Raw genomic sequence first — 4,276 nt, 5'->3', positions numbered from 1 at the left:
GCAGGGAGCTCCTCCCCTCCAGGTGGGCTCTGGATGCTGCTGGGTACACGCTCACCACGGGCTTCACTACCTGCTCATCTGAAGTTTGACAGCAGCAACAAGCAGCACAGACACATTCACACAGTCAACAGCAGCTTCCAGCACTGCACTGCATTCAGTCTGATCCTGGACACTACATGGACTCTGATCACTCAGCTCCTCATCAATACAGCACAGAGGTCACCACCTGTACTGGACTCACCTCCACACACATTTACTGTGATGAAGATCATGTTTATGCACCTCCTCTGGTCTCTTGAGGAAAGGCGCAAGAGGCACTGGTTTTTATATATTTTTAAAGGTCTTACAGGCAAATTACCATTGTATGTAACAAATATGTTGGAATGGAACACTGGTACTTACAGGACCCGTTTGGCTGAAGTACTGCTACTCAAAGTTCCTCGAGTCTTTACGAGTATTGGCAAGACTGCTTTTTGTTATGATGCCCCTAGCTCTTGGAACGCGTTACAGCACATCCTGAGATTGGACGCGCTCCCTTCACTCAGTGAGTTTAGGTACTTGGTCATGAATAACTGTGTTTCCATTTGTAACTGTTTCAGATGATTGTGTTTCTTGTTTCTTGTTAAGTGTATATTGGTTGTAATCACTTAAAATTACTGTAACCACTGTCAATATTTTTAACTGCGACATTGAAAATGAGGGCAACCTCAATGTCTCTTGAGAATAAATAAAGGTTATAATAATAATAATGTTTATATGGGGGCACCGCTAGGGATTTTGGGCCCCCATTAAAAGAATTCTTACTGGGCACCCAACACAGCAGTCCGGAAGGCCAGCAACATTTTTTGATGCTATTTTACAGAACTATGCATTTTGATACTATTTTTGTGTATCATTCCCATACTTGTGAAAAAAAACAACATGACAGTTGACAGGTAGGGGAAGCACTGAGCACTCTGAATACAATGGAATTCATTTAGATTCATTTATTTGCTGCAACACTCGCACACTATAAAACATGTAAAGGTTTATATGCTTTTTAATGTTAATGTTTCCAAAACAAACAATGTTATTGTTACCAGTACATTGTAAATAAAAATATATTTGTTATTATAAGTTAGTTAATAACATAGTGTCATATTTTTTTTTGTCAATATTATAATTTTATTAGGGGCCTCTCTGGGCCCCTCTTAATCATTGGCCCCTAGAATCCTTCCCCCCCCCCCCCCATGTTTCGGCACCCCAGTGTTTGTAGATTATGTTTATTATCTACAAACATGATTAAATTCAAACCAGGGTCTGTTAGAGGTGCCAAGATCTAATTACAAACATTGGGGTAACAGGGTCTTCTCTGTGGCCGCACCCAGACTGTGGAACAAACTCCTCCCCGACATGCGTACCATCACTGACCTTTTAAAATCAAAACTTAAAACCTTCCTTCTTAAGACGGCTTTTAACACTTAAGATTGTTGTGCCATGTTTATTCTGTGTTTTTATTGTTGTCTTTTACTGTTGTTCTGGAATGTCTCTTGCCATTGACTTTTAACTTTTGCTCTCTGGCAAAATGTAAAGCAAAATGGCTTTAAACACTTTTAAAATGATTGTGCCATGTTCACTCTGTGTTTTTTATTGCTATGTTTACTGTCGCATTTTAATTTTTTTGTAATGCACTTGCACCCTTTGGGCTGTTTTAATGGACTATACAAATTAGTCTTGATTGATTGATCAGACAAAGATCAACAAAGTCAAACATTGAAAAACACGTTTAAATATTTCATATTAAAGCAGAAGTAAGTGATATATTTGTGTTAATATAAGTATTAAATAGTTGTATCTTCTGACAGCAATCACTTACATAGAGTGTTTGGACTGAAACACGGGTCTGTCAGTCACTCTGCTCTGCTCTGAGTCGAGGAGAAAACATTTATCGTATCCTACAGTTTTTATCCAATGAGGAGAGAGAACGGCATGCAGGGCTGTGTGTGCAGCCAAGGGACGCCGTGAATGTGGCGACGTAGGGACGAGGACTGTTATGGTGCGTTCAAGGAAACTCGTATTTTTCCGACCATGAAGTGGTACCAGTTCGATCTGGTACGACTTCACGGGTCGGAAGTTACGAGTGGCCGTTATAGTGACTTTCACCGGTAAAACAGGTCGGAAAAACACAAGTGGGTTGCCTGGAATGCTACAAAGTCGTAAGTTGTGACTTGAAGCTGTAATTTACGATTTCAAAAGCCTGCCTGGAACGCAGCATTAGCGAAAACGACCGGACCACTTACTTCTGCTTTAATATTTCACTTTATAAATTATCAGCTCAGATCATATTAAGATCACCAATGTATGTTAAATACATGTTTAATGTGATATTACTATTAATGAAAACACAAAGTGATTACAGTATTAACAACCTACTTTGATATAGATGAGATCACAGGATTTTGTTTCTAATACAAAAACACTTTTTTGGGTTTTTTTGTTTTGTTCTTTTTTGCCTTAAGTTTTAGCACTGAAATGTTGCTGCCATTAAAACTTCCTTGCAAGTTTAACATTGTGCAGGAGTCTATATATATATATATATATATATATTATAAAAACGTAAAATATTTACAATGATATATTCTAACAATATGAAATTCATATAAACACATTCATGTAGATTTTCTGTGTTAATATACAAATATTTTATTTATTGATTATTCAGTTTATTTTCTATCAGATAAATTAATTGTAAGATTATAACAAAACTTAAAACCTTATTTGAGATGGCTTTTAGCACTTAAGATTGTTGTGCCATGTTTATTCTTTGTTTTTATTGTTGTCTTTTACTGTTGTTCTGGAATGTCTCTTGCCAACGACTTTTAACCTATGTGCTATTTCATTGTAAAATAGCAAGTGTGTTTAGCTATGAAAAAAACACACTACTTTATAAAAAAAATTGAAACAATTCTCACCAATAAATTTACATAATAAAAACAATCTATTGATATACCAGCATAATTATCTTAAAAAGATAACAAATATATTTCACATATATTTGACATGATTTATACAATTACACAGTTATTATTTACTATTAAATACTATAATTACTGACACACCTTATATTTATATATTATATTTATCTACACTATACACTCTGTACCATGGAAGTAGTTATATATAAGTCATCCTGTGTCATATTTCATGTTGACAGAAAATGTATCCTATAGTCCATAAGTCCTATATGTAATTAACTTTGATTAACTGAATATTTAGTATAAAAAGTTGCCTGAGCACTAAAAGTATGGTCCTTCAGCTCAGTCCAGACTGAACTCACAATATCACAGCAGAAATGAAGAAATAAAAAATTCCTTCTGCTGTTCAGAGATTCAACCCTCTTTTCACTCATGGTTGAACTTTGTCATTGAAGAACGGCTGCATCAGGAACTTTGTACTAAACTCTGAACAAACTAACATGTAAAGTCTGAAACAACAGAAACTGACTTCAAACACATTTTAACTTCTTCAATAATAAAAGTTTGTTCTTACCTGTTACGAACAGTTTAGTTCCAGAGCCAAAGACGTCGTAGTCCAGGTCTGTTCCTCCACAGTGAGAAAGACTAATACAAAAACCCGTCTGCTGCTGAATGTGTCAGCTGAGCTGAACGAGTCCACATTATGAACCAGGATCATGTTTCAGCTCCATCATGTGTTTCTCTAACGTTCACATCAACATCACTGTCTCTTCTTCTCTTTTCTTTTGGCTTCACACTGAAACATATCAACAAATATTCACATTGAAGTTGGTCCAGACGTTCATGTTCCCCTCAGGATGAACCATTGCTCCAGTTTTATCACATGGTTTAAAGTTGGTTTGTTGTTTAGAGTTTTTAAGTTTGATATGATTTTATTCATTTAGCTCCTTTGACTGTTTCTGTTGCTCTTGTTTTCTCATTGAGCTTCTGTGTTTCTTCTCTGTCCTCAGTGTGTGGAACAACAGGAAACCTGCTGAAATATCTGATAACAACATGGATCAACATCAAAGAAAAGTCAAGAAAAAGTGTGTGATGTGGAGGTGAAGTGTGTGAACCTGGGCTGTGGTTTACTGCTCTCTTCCTGTCACTGACGCTGTTTGACACCTGTTCATCTGGAGGTTTTTGTTCAGGCTACAGGGATCATTTCTCACTGTGGAGGATCATTCTTACCACAGAGGCAGTAGTAGGAGGCTGAATGAGAGAGTTTAACTTTCTCTATCTTCAACTCACAGCCGTTCTGTTTATTAACAGCTGTGAAGTCA

This window comes from Trachurus japonicus, unplaced genomic scaffold (assembly GCF_045865225.1).
Source record: "Trachurus japonicus isolate A0001 unplaced genomic scaffold, Traja_1.0 AP029826.1".
Classification (NCBI taxonomy): Eukaryota; Metazoa; Chordata; class Actinopteri; order Carangiformes; family Carangidae; genus Trachurus; species Trachurus japonicus.
The sequence above is the reverse complement of the archived record's forward strand: the minus strand, read 5'-3'. Positions refer to the sequence as shown.